This window comes from Pleurodeles waltl, chromosome 5 (assembly GCF_031143425.1).
Source record: "Pleurodeles waltl isolate 20211129_DDA chromosome 5, aPleWal1.hap1.20221129, whole genome shotgun sequence".
Lineage (NCBI taxonomy): Eukaryota > Metazoa > Chordata > Amphibia > Caudata > Salamandridae > Pleurodeles > Pleurodeles waltl.
This window is the reverse complement of record NC_090444.1, coordinates 74,475,496-74,492,186: the sequence shown is the minus strand read 5'-3', so window position 1 is coordinate 74,492,186 and position 16,691 is coordinate 74,475,496. Positions and strand designations below refer to the sequence as shown.

The following is a 16,691-nucleotide window of genomic DNA, read 5'->3' as shown; positions in this document are numbered from 1 at the left end:
TAATTGCCCCTCGCAGATATTATGGTAATATTAGCTTCTCATAAGCCTCTTCAAACAGCGCTTTTAATTGTGATGTCACCAGGGAGGTGTATTTCTTGAAGAATTCTAACTGGTATCCATTGGGTCCTGGTGTTTTCTCAGGGGCCTTTGCAGCCCATTTGATCTCTTCCTCAGTAGTAGGAAGATCAAGCTTTTTCTATCCTCCCTCTACAGTTTCCGCAGTCAGAGAGCCCTAATAATGGGGTTCTGAAATTCATCATGGTGAGATAAGACATATATGTACAACATTCTATAATAGGAAACAAACACCTTTTCAATTTCAAGCAACACCCACAAAATATGCTGCTCTCTGCTGATGACTAGCAAAAACCCAGAAACACGTGTCCAGAGATACACAGCACTTGCTGCACCTACTAAGGGGAAAGACTTTGATTACTTTTGTTAATGTAAAACTAATCTGACTGCATTTACCAAAATGCATTGGGGCTAACATTTTGCTGGAGTGTGAGGCAGAGTGCTCCCTTTTTTTGCACCTTTGCAATTTCTACCGAGGCTGTACACAATTTGCATGCATCTTCCCATCTAGATGGGCGGTCACGGCTCGCGGGGATTCCTGAGGAGCGGAGTGGCACGCAGGGGAGGGAGGGTAACTAATACATTTACTTTTATTAACATAACATTTAAAAAAACATACCTCCTCCACCGCGCGTGTTCCTCTCTCCCGCATCGTTGCTGTAAGCAGGCACAGGCTCCCAGCCTGCCCTGCGGCCAATCCTGAAGCTGCTCAAAGCAGCGTTAGGATTGGCTGGGAGTGCCCTGGCGGTGTTTCTGGGCTGGAGAGAGCCCTGTGTGCATGTGTCTTTGACCGGTCCAAGACGGCCGGCCAAACACATATACACTCTGAGGGGAGTGCACAGTGCACTTCCCCCTGCTCGTCACCGACAATGCCCCGCCCCTTTCACAAGGAAGGGATAATAAATAGTTTATTATCCCTTCCTTGTGAAAGAATTTGCAGTGGTTGCTGCTGGCGGGGGTTACGCTCCTCCGCCCTTATGGAGGAGCCGCCCCTGTAGATGGGACAATTCACGAGACATAGGACCTGATTTAGATTTCAGCTGACGGATATTCTGTCTGCCGAAATATAAATCCCATTGTAAATAATGGGATTTATATTTTGGCGGACAGGATATCTGTCATCATTGTGACAGAGTAAACAGTCCGCCAAAATCTAAATCAGGTCCATAATCTTTAATTGCCGGCCAATACAGAAGTTTCCCCGCCTTGACGTCCATTTCAAATATTCTACTTCATTAGTATAACCAGCCATTCAGCGTTGTATTGAGCAACTTTTGTTTGCCAGAGAAGACAATCCCTATCTGTAATTAAAAAGCCTGGCCCTCCCTCCCCAAATGGCCAATTTCTTTCCTCCTAGTGGTCAATTAGCTGCCAATGTGGCTCATAGCATAGCCCCAGCTAACCAGTTTAAAGGCCTGCCATACCATTGCCACAGAGGAGACAATATTCAACAATTTTACCCCTCAAATACTCCATGAAATCATCATCTTAAAGCCACCAGGTGTTCATTCACAATACCGCTGGTGCACTCTGCCATCGACGATAGATGGTTGACTGGATAAGTGAGTGACCTGAGAGCCCCATGGGAAGTATGACGCAGGAGGTCACCGTGTGACGCTTCATAGCCGGTATACAAACGTAATCTATTTGAGAATGCATGGAACATGCAAAGCTGTTAGAATTCATTTTGAATTGCTTCGTTTCTTTTACACGTGTAAGTTTGAGCTTTTGTTGTCTCTGAACGCACTGTCTATCACATATGTTATCTTATGTATATTTGTTTAGGTAAAATAAGCCTGTTTCCACGCCATAGGCTTGCAGCTGGTTTCTTTCCCTAACTGGGGCACTGTATTCATTATAATTGTGTGTTCAAATAACTAACTGACCTCGGCTGTGGTATTTTGGGGAGGGAAAGGCTGATATCTATACCTTTGAACCACGTAATCCTTTGAAGGGTCTCAAGAATGTGGGGAGTCAGGCAGCTGCAGAAGGGAGGCAAGGACAAGGCTGGAAATGGAACCAGTGTGTGGAAACTGATTAACTCCTTAAAATATCTGTATGACGTATATCATTAGTTACACATTTTATGTATCCTTTGATGTATGAGTATAAATATCACTGTTAAACGCTTTATGTCAGCACACTTTACTTCGGGCCTGGGATGCCAGTGGTAAACCTGTCCTCTTTGCTGCAGCAAAAATAAACAGACCTTTGGTCATTGATTTTTCACTCCGGCTCTCCGTGTCAAAACTCCTTTGTAAATGCATTTGTAAGTATCTGCAAATATGTGCATTTGACAATTTGGCGCCCGAACAGGGACCTTCCAGTGGATATCTTCAGTAGCTCTGTCACGAGACGTGCTGCCAGTGGGGGGACGCCGTTCCGGAGGTGTAGATTCCAGGGGCCCCTGCACAAAGACTTAGTTTCAGAAGCAGCTGCATCTTATCCACCGGGCAGGTTTCCCCCCGCTTTCTCATGATGTCCCAGCGAAGTCCCTGAAACATCGGTGTTTATCTTGACGGATTAGTCTGACACGGGCGGCCGGAGAGAAATCCAGGAAAAAGCAGATAGTCAGGTAAGACTGTTCCTCGCTGGCTATTTGTCTGCTTTAACTTGCATTTGAGAGAATAATTGTTTTTGGATAACTTATCATTTTTGGGAATGATTAGTTCTTGGTAAATTTGCATTTGTACAAGGTACCATTTGACAATTTGTATTACATGTGTTTTTCTTGTTTGAGTAATTTGCCCAGGCCTGGAGCAATTTGTAAGTTGGTAAATATTTGAAAAGGTTTTCTTTGGTGCACATTTGAAAAAGGTTTTTTTTTCGGTGCAGGTTGCATTTTGAAATTTGGTGCGTGTTGCATTTTGAAAAATTAAAAGGTTAGATATGGGAAATAAGAAATGTTGGCAAGGGTTATGTCTTTGTTTTCGTCGAAATCATGTGCCACGTTTAGATAAAAAGCAACCCATTCCAAAAGAGGGAACACCAGGGTGGGACATGTTAAAGGATTATGGTTTAGAGAATAATTTGTATAATAGTATATGGCGCAAATATACTAGACATTGTCCTGACCTCCAGTGGCCGGAGGATGGGTCTTTTGATTTAAAGAAACTAACCTACCTACAGGAATGTTTGTTTCATAAAAAGGCTAGACAACATATGTTTGAAGTATACAGAAAATGGGAAATTGAGGCCACCAAAAGAAAAACGAAGTCAGATAAACTGTTAGAGAAGGAGAACCGGAGAACCATCATGCAGAAAGCCGCCCTGTACCACCATTCCCAAACCCAGAAAAGAATTGAGTCTGAAGACAGAGTCCATAGGGCCCAGGTGGAGGGAAGTTATGTATCAAAGCCAACAGAACCCAAACATGCATTAGAGGAAGATGAGGTAATGCTACAGCTATTAGATAATAGCCCTACTGCACCTCCACCTTACACACCCCCTGCAGTAGCCCAACCTATCATGGGGGCACCGCAACAGCAGCAAGGGCAAGGGCACAATTTGGGAAATCCAGGTGCACCACTACAGCAGCATGTGCCACAGCCACCACAGCCTCTAGCCCAAGCCACCCAAATAGCCCAAGTCCTAATCCCTCCGCCACCTGCCCCACCACTACCAGCCAACACTGCAAGGTTACCAATAATGTCCCCTGCCCCTAATACCCCAAATGGACAACGCCGACGGTGCACAGCCACTCACTCACTTTCACCCATATGGAGCACACCTATGAAGTCGATTTCGCCCCCTAGTACCCGCTCCACTATTGGGGATTGGGAAAAACGGGTTATCAAGGATCAGTCAGATAACTGGATGTCACATCTTATTTACACCCACACCGATATTATGGACACAATACAACAGATGTCACATTTTGGACAGCAATTAGCACTGCTGTATATGATTGAAAAATTGGAGAGGGATTGGAAGTCTTGTATTACAGATTCTACCCCTCTCCCTTATGAACAAGAATTAAACCAATTATGGCGGGACAGTAGGGCTTGTATTCTTGATAGTAACAGCATAAATGAGGGAGTACGCATTTGTGTCATAGCCAGGGAAGATGTTCTAAATAGATATGACAAGGGGTACCCAATGAGGGAAGTGCACCCTGATATGCCCACTGCAGCTGCAGTCGCAGCAGCAACTGCCGCCGGACAACCAGCTCCCGTGCCGGTGGCCCAATTTGTTCATATACCATGGAAAAGGGAGGAGGTAATGGCTATAAAGAAAGACTTGCCAGACCCTCGAAAGAATCCAGCTGGATTCTATCGGGACCTTAGAATTGCCATTTCCACCACAACCATGACACTCAAAGACATTGACTATTTTTTTGGTGTTTTATTGGGTCCTGAAGTTTGGCATAAAATTAGAAGAGTAGATGATGCACCTACTTTGGGAAATACATGGGGGGGTTTAGAAGCACATGAAGCACAAAGGGCACCAGGAACCCTGCCGCATCAGGATATTTTAGATTTACCTAATCGGATATTGACTAAGTTAGAAACTGTTATACCTCTTCAGACTGTGGATTGGGGAAAGCTTGCCACTTATAAACAGAAGATAGGTGAAGATGTCCCAGATTATTTTACTCGAATTGAACAAGCTTTCATAGATTTTAGCGGTCAAGACCTCGCCACCGTAACAGGTGTCACACTATTTGTAGAACGCTTTGTTAATGGCCTTCTACCTGAAATATCACAAAAATTAAAAGCAACAGAGAGTTCGTGGATGACGAAGGGACAGGCAGAGATTTTGCAGATGGCGCAATACTATGAGAGCAGGTACAAGGAAGAATTAGAAAAGAATGAGAAGTCAGTAAAAGAATTGAAGAAAAAGGTATTATTACAGCAGGCATACCCTCAGCGGGATGCAACCCCTCAGCAAAGGGGTGGCCCACCAAGGGGACGGGGAAGGGGTCGAGGTCGAGGTGCATCTGCACCACCCCAAGACCGCCGATTAAATATCAACCAATGTGCCTACTGTAAGCAGGATGGACATTGGCGTGATACTTGCCCATTACTGGAAGGAAGACAAAGTATGTCACTTCATAGAGGGAACGCGGCAGGTAATGCACGAGGACGAGGAAGAGGTAGAACTGATCAGAATTCGCAGAATGAGAATCAGGTCCCGCGTAACACTAATATTTTTGACAATGCATTTGAACGACAATATTATGCTGATGATTTCTTTTCTGAATCCTACAATTATTAGGACAGCCACAGACAGGGCCAGGGGCGAGTAAGTATTCCTGTAGATCAAAATGGTCCCTACATTGATGTAAAAATCGAAGGAGAGGGCCATAAGTTTCTTCTAGATACTGGTGCCACCAGAACATCTATTGCACATTCTGCAGTCCCCGGGGCTCCCCTGTCTGGGCTTCATACCACATCAATTGGGATTTCTGGAATCCCCGTGGTGAGCCCCATCTCAACACCTATGAGAGTAACTGTAGGCCCATTTACAGTACACACGCCACTCTCTTTAACATCAGGTTGCAATGAAAACCTGTTTGCATTAGATTTGTTAAAGAAATTAAATGCAGTTATTCACTGTTCAATGGATGGTGTCTATGTAACTATGGATAGTGTTTCCCCAACTCGGTGCATGTTCTCACAGGAATACGACTTACCCCCAGAGCTACAGGAAATAGACCCTCGCTTATGGGCCAAAGGCAAGAATGATGTAGGCATTATGGATATCGACCCTATTGTAATAAAAATCAAACCAGGTGCCCGGTTACCTCGTGTTCCTCAATACAAATTACCTAAAACAAGCGAAAAAGGGCTCAAGGCAGTCATATCTGATCTTGTGCATGCAGGTGTCATAAAGGAAATAGTGAGCAGCCCATGTAACAGTCCAATCCTTCCTGTTGTAAAGAAACGAAATGATGCTAATAGATTAGATGGTGAGCAATCATTTACTGATAACACAGTATATCGATTAGTTATTGATCTCCGAGAAATTAATAAAATAGTAATTCCCCAGTTTCCCGTGGTCCCAGACATGAATAGTCTTTTCACCATGATACCACCCTCTGCGTGTTTTTTCACCGTAATCGATTTGAAGAATGCTTTCTTTAGCATTCCAATTGCCGAAGAATCTCAATATTTGTTTAGCTTTGCGATTTTTGGTAGATCATTCGCGATGACAAGAATTCCACAGGGCTTTGTTGAGTCCCCGAGCATATATAGTCAATGTCTTAAACGTCAATTAGACCAATTCAATCCACCCACAGGCTCTGCGTTGTTGCAGTACATTGATGATATTTTAATTGCCTCAGATTCCATGACACAATGTAAGACTGATACTGTTGCATTATTACATCATTTAGCACCTCTGGGCCATAAGGTGTCCCTTCCAAAATTGCAGTATTGTAGAGAGGAGGTCACCTATCTAGGACACCTCCTCTCTAAGGAGGGAAGGAGATTACATCCAGACAGAATTAAATTGGTTCATACAATGACTGCACCACGCACCCCTTCTGAAGTCCGAGCATTTTTGGGATTTACATCTTTTTGCAGACAGTGGATTCCAAATTTTTCACTTATAGCAAAACCATTGACTGCTCTGACACTTTCAGATGTGCCCTCTCCTGTACCTTGGACTGACAAATGTGAGGAGGCTTTTCAAGAATTAAAAAAGGCGATGTGCTCTGCTCCTGTATTGGGTAATCCGGATTACAGCAAACCATTTGTTTTATTTGTGCATGAAAAGCATGGCTGTACATTGTCTGTTTTGACACAGGCCCAAGGTGGGAGACAACGCCCTTGTGCATACTTCTCTTCCACCTTGGACACTGTGGCGCAAGCTTTGCCTACTTGTCTTAGAGGAGTGGCTTCTGCAGCAGCTGCAGTGAAACAAAGTGAAGGGTTTGTTGGTGGCAATCCGCTCACTGTGATGGTTCCTCATGCCGTTGATATTTTGTTAAACAAGACACAGACGCAGCACCTCACCAGTGCTCGTCTAACGGGTTACGAATTAACATTGTTCAGTCCAAATATTACTTTGAAGCGGTGCAATGTCTTGAACCCAGCTACGTTACTACCCCTCCCTCAGGACAATGTGGAATTTGATCATAATTGCATTTTTGCCACTGAGGAAGAAACTAAGGGACGGGTAGACTTGACAGACACTCCCCTATCTGACCCACAGGGAGAGCTGTTTGTAGATGGGTCTTGCTTCAAGTTACCAGATGGTACGACCACTGCAGCCTATGCCGTCACCACAGTCAAAACAGTGGTTGAATCTCATAGAATCCCGCAAAATTCGGCACAGGCTGCAGAATTAATTGCCCTCACCAGAGCTTGTGAAATAAGTGAACATCTTAGTGTTAACATCTACACTGATAGCCAATATGCGTTTGGAGTAGCTCATAATTTTGGGCGACTCTGGGCGAATAGAGGCTTTATCACGTCACATGGCACTACCATCCAGCATGGCAACTTGATTGTGACACTTTTGACTGCTCTCAGTCTGCCCCGTCAGGTCGCAATCATTAAGTGTAGTGCCCACAAAAAAATTACTGATGATATAGGACGAGGAAATGCTTTTGCAGATGCTACAGCGAAAGCAACAGCACGAGCACCATTTGACAATGCATATGTTGAGAGTAGCATCAAGGGAGAGCCCCAGTACGAAGTACTAGAAAATACCATGCAGTGTGTGAGAGATATTCAAGCAGAAGCAACAGCAGAGGAAAGGGAACAGTGGGAGAAGAACGGTAGACTAGACAGTGAGGGTTGTTACACAGATGACACAGACAGAAGAAGATGGATGTTACCTAATTGCTATGTACACGCTATGGTTACTATGGCCCACAGTCCTGCACACATCAGTGCCCAAGGCATCAAGACAACTTTGGACCATGTTTGGAGTAATCCTCTGATATCCAAAGCTGCTAATAACCTGGTTAAAAGTTGTATGGTGTGCGCAGTGCACAATGCAGGAAAAGGGACCCCTACGCCCCCTGGCCACTTTGCCCCTCCTGATCTCCCTTTTGAAGCTATACAGATGGATTTTATCCACATGGAACCGTGTAACAAACTGAAATACGTGTTAGTGGTAGTATGCATGTTTTCAAAATGGATAGAGGCCTACCCATTAAAAGACAATGGTGCCCTCTCTACCGCCAAAATATTACTAAAAGAATATTTTCCTAGATACGCCTTGCCACGATTAGTCTGGAGTGACAATGGCAGTCATTTTTCTAATGAGGTAATGGAGAAGGTCTGTACCGCCCTTAACATCAAACATCGATTTCATGCTGCAAATCACCCACAATCAGCGGGCCTTGTAGAAAGGTATAATTACACCTTGAAGAGCAAAATAGCTAAGATTTGTGCTGAGACCAACTTAAAATGGCCAGATGCTTTGCCCCTAGCATTAATGTCCATCAGGATGACTGCCAGTAGCAAGTCACGATTATCCCCCTATGAAGTTGTCATGGGGAGGCCAGCCAATATCTGGGGGGTACCACGACCAAAGAAGCTTTCTGAAGTGCAATATCCTTTGTTTGTAGATTACTGTAAACAATTGACTAAAGATTTGCGTTTGATCCACCAACAGGTCAAGGCCAGCCTACCGACTCCTCTTGAAGGCCCTGGTCACCCTTTTAAGCCAGGGGATTGGCTTATGACAAAGAATTTTCAAAGAACCAACAGTCTTCAGCCCAGGTGGCGGGGGCCAGCCCAGGTACTGCTTGCAACACAGACAGCGGTGAAAGTGGAAGGAAGGAAAAACTGGATACATGCTAGCCACTGTAAGCGTGCACCAATTCCACTACAGAGTACTCTAACAGCAGAATTACCATTGTCTCCTGATTACAGCGAAGTAGGGAGACAGGAAACACCTCCACAGGTTTCAAGTGCTACTTCTGCTCCTGCGGTGACACAACTGCCCAGTGACGAAGAGTTGCTGTTTGAAGATCAACAAACTCATCGATACAACCTGCGTCCTCGCCCATCCAAATGAACAGAATTTTGAAGGTGCGTAAGGTGGTGACCCCTACGAAAAGCTACATTTACATCACCCTGATAGCTCCTAGCTTGGAATTGCAAACTGAGGTCTCTTCTGAATGGCCCAGGAATCCTTTGCTCAGCAGAATACGGCACGCCTGCCTTCGTGAAATACAGTTCCCCGCTTTCACCGCCACCGGCATTTCCGATGCCATTGATGTACCAGCATTAAAACGAGCTATCCTCACTGTTGTTACGCACACTTTGGGCGACGAGGTTGTAAATGACTGTGATGACTAAAATTCCAGCATGAACACGGGTGACTAGCCTGTGCAACGACACCAGAACATTGGTCAGAACAATTGTCTCAACGAGAACACAAGTATAGTGGGATGCAGCTTGTGCAACGCTATTCAATCAGTGGGTAAATGGAGTTAACAGTTCTGTGACTGGCGAGAAAGAAAAAAAAAACCCAAGTACCAGTTCTACGGAAGCGGCCAGCCATTAGGGTTGGTGCGGTTTGTAGTCCCAGCGGTAAAAAAAAAAAGGTGCCCTTTTTCTGTTTAATACCCAAGCACATCACTAATCTGGTTGAAAATTGCTGGCCTCCGCCCTCATTTTGCTGAGACACTGAACGAAACTGACAAACTATACTGAAGATTAATTTTGAAGTATTTCGACTTACTCACTGGGAGTTGAGACTCACCAGGAGTTAAAACTTGAAAAGGAGAAGCTAAGGGACCTAGGATCAAGCCAACCTCTATTGTCCTGGACCAACCAGTGCAGCCTAACTGCTAGAGTGGAAAGCACGGCGGTGCTGAACCCTAGTGGGTGTGAACATTGAAGGAAAAATTCACTTATCTGTATCTATACGTATATGATTATTAGTATAGTGATATCAATATTTTGCATTTACATATTTGGTAATTGTGTGAGTATATTTTTGAACACGCGTAGGCGGTTGAGACGAGTAAAACGGTATCATAGAAAAGTTGTAGGACCAAGGAGAAGAGCACAATAAAATTATGAAGATATATCCATTTGGCAGGACAAATATCCCTCTAGAGAATAGGGAAGAGTGGCCTTATAACTATTTCTACAAAACCATAATGAAGTACCTAGTGACCCTTATGTTAATATGTATAATGTCCAGTGGTGTTGCATCATTGTTGCAAAATCCTACCTTACATCCATTGATAAAGGTTCATGGAAAATTAGCGGAGACATTAAGTCTCACTGACTGTTGGATTTGCCGGCACTTGTCTAGACACCCCGAGGATCCTATAGGCCTTTATGAAGTACCAGTATCACCAAGTGAATATGAAAGAGGGGAAGTGTGTCTTGTACCAAATACCACTTGGAGATGTGACCAACAAGAATATCAATGGTACCCTAGGTGTGCGGTGCTCCCTAATACCCAGGCAGAATACAAGCTCTCCCCGATGCCTGAAGAGAATGCCACACTTAAAATGTTTCCCATATGTTTTGGTACCTATTTTTATGGGCAAAACCCAGAGGCAAAATACATGGGAAAGATCCCTCCTGAACAGTGTGTTTACACTTTGTTATTTGATATAAAGACAGGGAATTGGGATCTTGAAGGAGAGGAGAAAATAGACAGAAATTGGACAGCGTTAATTAATGGGACTCATCAAAATTACACTGTGAATTATTGGAACCTGACTGTGGGAGAAAATGAGATTCTAGTAGATCCAGAAGGATTGTTATATGATCCCTCCAGAGAACAAGATAGAAATGGGAAAAATTCACCTGTAATATTGTCCCGGGTTTTCCTTGGCCCCCTCTGGACGGCTAGATGTTCATATGTTGCACCCTGGGCAAATGTATCATTGCTAAATACAATCTGGGAAGATTACAAATATTGCAATAATTCTGAGCATGACACCCCAGAGGGTGTAGGATTGCCTCGAATAAAATACAGCATTATAAATTCACAAATCCAGGGAGGCATGTACTTCGTATGTGGAAGAACTGCATATAAAGTACTGCCTCTAAACTGGGAAGGGATATGTTCACTGGCATATTTGGCACCCAACATTACTGTGATATCAAATATATCATCTTCCCAGCCCCTTAACATGGGGAGTTTTGCACATAGGTACAAACGAGGGACACCCATACTGGAGGAGCGAAAGAACTGGGTATTTCAAGTATTACATGTTCTTATTCCCGGATTTGGAATTTTCGATTTACAACTGGCAATGATGAATATGTCAGCTGAATTAGCTATTGCATTTAATGCCACCAGAGAGGCCATAGGAAGTATACAGGTAGAGATAAACTCTGCAGCCCAATTGGCGATACAAAATCGGCTTGCCCTAGACTTGATTACAGTACAACAAGGAGGAGTATGTGTTTTAATCCAACATCAGTACCAGCAAAAGTGCTGTTATTTTGTCAACAAGTCATCAGAGATAGAATTGGATATTGGGAAAATAAAAGAAGCAGTACAGGTATTTGAAAAGGGGGGCCAATATGAAGGAGGCGATTGGAGTTTATCATGGTTATGGTCTTTGTTTGGGGGGTGGGGCTGGTTGTTTAAAGACATACTTTTTATAATAATAGCTATTGTATTAAGTTGTTTATTAGTGCAGTGCTTACCTGCTCTCTGTTCCTGTTTAAAATTGTGTAAACTTCCGCCAGTGAAAATACTAGAAACCAATCGAGCTATGATGCAGAGAGAAGAGATAACTTCCCTAATGGCTATTGACCCTACTGTCCTCACTACAGATACTGGTTGCTCATACCCATCGGTTGTTTATGTCCCCATGAATGCAAATTTCAATGAAGTGGGAGTAAAATTCAACATATATGAGGAAATTTAGAACTATTCAAAACGTTTATTATGTTCAGAAGAAAAAAACTCAAAAAGGGTCGATTGTTAGAATTCATTTTGAATTGCTTCGTTTCTTTTACACGTGTAAGTTTGAGCTTTTGTTGTCTCTGAACGCACTGTCTATCACATATGTTATCTTATGTATATTTGTTTAGGTAAAATAAGCCTGTTTCCACGCCATAGGCTTGCAGCTGGTTTCTTTCCCTAACTGGGGCACTGTATTCATTATAATTGTGTGTTCAAATAACTAACTGACCTCGGCTGTGGTATTTTGGGGAGGGAAAGGCTGATATCTATACCTTTGAACCACGTAATCCTTTGAAGGGTCTCAAGAATGTGGGGAGTCAGGCAGCTGCAGAAGGGAGGCAAGGACAAGGCTGGAAATGGAACCAGTGTGTGGAAACTGATTAACTCCTTAAAATATCTGTATGACGTATATCATTAGTTACACATTTTATGTATCCTTTGATGTATGAGTATAAATATCACTGTTAAACGCTTTATGTCAGCACACTTTACTTCGGGCCTGGGATGCCAGTGGTAAACCTGTCCTCTTTGCTGCAGCAAAAATAAACAGACCTTTGGTCATTGATTTTTCACTCCGGCTCTCCGTGTCAAAACTCCTTTGTAAATGCATTTGTAAGTATCTGCAAATATGTGCATTTGACAAAGCAATGGTATGTAAATTGCTTAGTCATCGCATGGTGGCAACAAGTCCCATTGGGGTGATCCACAGAGAGCAATGAGCAGCATGATGAGTTGCAGGGGCACCACTTGTGTCCAAAAAAAGAGTCCACACCACATTAAAGTCTCCTTCCATTACTGTCATACCTGATGGGGACTCCCACAAAAGAGGAGTCAATGCAAGCATCTTAGCCTTGGTAAAAAAAGGGGGGGGCCAGGGTTGTCCTTCAGCGTCCTTCGCATGGCCACAAAGCTCTAGATTGGTAGATTCTACCTTTCACACCTCAGGTTAGACACTTCAGTTAATCATCTAGGGAAACACTTCATCCTCTGGGGGGTCAAAATATGCACCTCGACCTCTGTGACATGGTCATCTACCTGTTCTAGATTCTGTGGGAGAAGTGTCACATCACACCCCACTGCGCTCATTTAGGTCTCCGATGCCTTTCCCGTGTAAGCAATTGCTCATACAATAACTTCTGTGGAGCTTTTATCACAAGGACCTGTGCTTGGAGTGTGCTGACGAAAAGCCTCCGCGGGTCCTGTTTTCCTACCTGTGGCTCAGGGGGCCTTGATTTTTGTGATTTTGTCCAATTTGAACTGTCTCAACATGGACCTATTTTTTGTCATCTCTGACGCACCAGACAGGTGTAAGTGCATAAGTGAAGGTACCCAAGGAGGTTGCAATCCATCCAGCCAGGGAAGAGAGGGGACCAGTAAGCCGGCACCAACCACCATAGACACCAATGGAGCCTACCAGCTGTGGATAGCAGGGCAGGAGGAGTGGCTCACAATGATGTCCATAGGCTTCCAGCTAGATGCGGCCTCTAAATGGCGAGCAGTTCAGCGACTCACGCCAAGGTAATTGTGTCCACGGAGGCCCAGGCTTCCAGGCCCCCCTTAAACGTGAAGCCCAGCGGTGAGAGCCTGCTGAAGCACATAACAGGCAGACAGTCTAACACTTCTCAGGCACAGGTCTTGGCCTCACTTAGGGTCCGTCACTATTGTCCGTGCAGTGGTTTTATGTACCAGTGCAGACCATGGGGCCCACAAATGGGAGGCCCATGGCCCTGCCCTCTCACGGCCCCTAGGGAGCCAATCAAGTCAGGTTCCTGATCATCCTACGCATCCTCCCTAGAGATGCCCACCTCAAGGCCACAACAGCCAACAGGCCCAGGACGCCCAGGTCAAAATGAGCAAACCAGGACTCCCTCAGCCTAGCCCCGGTGGTCCAGTCACTGCTCCACCTCCTCCTCCATGGCCTTGGATTAGCGTCCCCTTCAAGGGGGCAGCAGCATCCCAGAGTCCACCGCTACCATCAGCAGCTCCATGAGAACCATCCCAGGCAAGAGCATCCCATGCCCACACTCCTGGCCTCCGCAGCTCAGGACCCAGCCACCGCTGCGGACTGCACATCACCGCCTCCACCATACAAGTGATACTGCCCCGGTCCTGAGTCTCCCCTGCCATCAGTGGAAGCAGGAATGCTTCATTGCTAAGGGGCTAAGGAGGGGTGTAACAAATGATTAATCTCCAAGGGATGATTTTAAGGAAACACGTCTGCCATCTTGCAAGCTCTGCCTACGCCCTCCCTCAGGGTTATTTATATTTCATACCATGTTTTATGGTATTCCACTGTTATATTTAAATAGCGGCTATTTTGTACCATTGCCAGTATACATCATTTGTCTATGAAGGTTTAAGATAGTTAAGCATGTATAAGAGTAACCACGTTTTACTATTAAATGTATGTAAACGGACCTGTCTTAAAAAGTGCTGCTGTTGTATAGTCTGTTGTATTTTCTATGAGAGTTTATGACATGTTATAAATAGCAAACTATGACCTCTGGAGTAGGAGGAGCTTGTGAACAGGGAAGGCATGCCCTCTGCTTAGTGGTATGCCAACCAGTAAAGATTTACAAAATGTCAGGAAGGCGTGAATATCGCTCTGGGCTTAGGTTGAACTGTACTGTGTGTTGTGTCATCAGTTTCTTCTGCCATCTGTCGAAGACTCACATCTTGCTTATTCCCTTACAGGGTGGCAAGTACGCTCAAGAGAGCGTTTGGATTGCTGATGAAGTATATGGGAGGCCCCCTGGAGACAGACACGTGCCAGCTCTGCGGAAACGCCTTCTGCCAGGAGTGCGGACTTGTGCTCCATTCTGATGGACTCCCAGATGGCCTGGATGTCGAGAGTACAATAGCCCGGCGGGGCTCTTCGAGGAAAGTGAGGCAACGCAGTCTCACGTCCAGCAATCGAGGCAGTGGGAAAGGCGTGCCCAAAACCAGTAATCCATCATCCCAATCGATCCATCATTCAGTATCAATGAGCTCCTCCGATGAATCAATATACGGATCTTCGCTTCGCTCTGCTTACCCGAGGAAAAGGAGCATCCTGGTTGACTGCCGGGACAGGGCTTGTCCCAGGAACTGCTGCTGCTTTGGAACCAGTGCATGGAAACGGTCTTGCGGAATGGCCACCTCTCGCCCATCAGATAAGCCAATGAGAGAGCGGCGATCCAGAGGCAGGAAAAGGTACCAAACAGACAGCTTGCAGGTTCCCAGGTGTCCAAGGAGCACCACCAATCAGAAGAGGAACAGTGACACCAGCTACCTGTCCAGCTCAACCTCTTCCTCATACAGGATGATACCATCTCAGCAAAGCTTGCCTACAGATGCATCCAGCCGACGGCTTTTATTGCCGGGTGACACATCAGGACGGCTCTCCAGTAGTTCTGATGATGACTTGATTCAGTCATGCCACAGTGGTCATACAACTACATACTCTGGGAGGTCCACACCACATTCTGGCACATCTTTGTATTCTGATATATCAAGCATGGAAAGTGCACGGCCATTGGAGTCGAAACCTGCGGTCCCTATATCCTCACTCTGTAATGATGAGGCATTTTCTCCTTCCGGTGTTTCACAAACCCTTCCTCCATATGCCAGGAAAATATCATTTCCACAAATTGTCGACATTCCAGACAGCGAAGAGGACTCTTCCCGTGTTTCCCATTTCAGTTGCCTGCTCCAAGAAGCTCAGTCAACCAGAATTGCACATCTGCTGAGACAAAGAGTTCTACACCCTCTGTATGGCTTTCCCGAACCTGTAGCAAAGTCACAAAAATGGGCAGAGGAAAAGCAAAAAACAAATGAAAAGAAAATAAGCCAATGCCCTGGGAAATTTGTGCCTAAAATTCAGATTAATGACACCATCTTGACTCCACCAATGAAGGAGGATGGAGAAGGTTTAAGGAGTGACCCCAGCATGGAGACATCATTTCTTAGCGACGCAATAAAGGAAAGGCTGGAGTTGCACCTCAACAACAAGGCCTTACAGAATGTCTGTGGTTTGCCAACCACTGTCCAGAAATCTCAGGGAATGTTTATGCCTTTAGCCCCCAAACCTCTCAAGCCCACACCATGTAGAAAGCGTGTCAAAACAGTGCTTGCAGCTCTCGTGAGCTCGGAGGCCCAGCAACTTCTTGAGGCACACTTCCAGAAGAAGGTCCAGAAGCATCATTCTACACTTCTTGAAAAAATATCAGAATCTGCACAAGAGGTTCTTCCTTCAGGGTCCCCAAGACCAGACCATGAGAGCTTAAAGGACACTGCTGAGATGAACGAAGGGCCACCCATCAAAATCACAACTCAAAAAACTGACAAAATGAATAATCAGCAAACAGAGACATGTGTTAGTACAGGAATGGAACAAATGCCTTCACAAGTGAAAGAGTTTGGGCAAAACCATGTTTTCTTGGCAAACTCTCACCTTCCAAAATGTGTTTTCAAGGGCCAAGGAATTAAAAGGCCAAGAGTCGGAAACATGCCATCCTTAAGTCACGACGTCATGCGCAGCCTAGAACAGAACCTGAGCCGCAAACACCATGTGCTTTTTAGTGGGCCTTCCCCCCACCCCACAAATTCACAGCCTTCTCTGCCGGTCGAGTCTGGAACATCCTCCATTATGCTGAAGAAGAAAGAAGCAGGTTTTGTAGAGTCCAAAACAGGACATAGCAGGGAATTATGTGGCCAAAAAAAGCTGCTGCTTGCCAAGGGGACACTGCCAGTCAAGCGAAAGCAGTCATTCTCTGTTGCATCGCCTCCTCCTC

General features: G+C 45.0%; 1 long non-coding RNA gene across 1 annotated transcript; it reads left to right on the top strand.

Moving 5' to 3' along the window:
• Window positions 1-1,754: 1,754 nt before the first annotated feature.
• LOC138295362 (uncharacterized) lies at window positions 1,755-12,491 on the top strand. Its single transcript, XR_011203580.1, has 2 exons — window positions 1,755-2,650; window positions 8,647-12,491. It is a non-coding gene; the product is annotated as an uncharacterized lncRNA (long non-coding RNA).
• The last annotated feature ends 4,200 nt before the right edge of the window (window positions 12,492-16,691 follow it).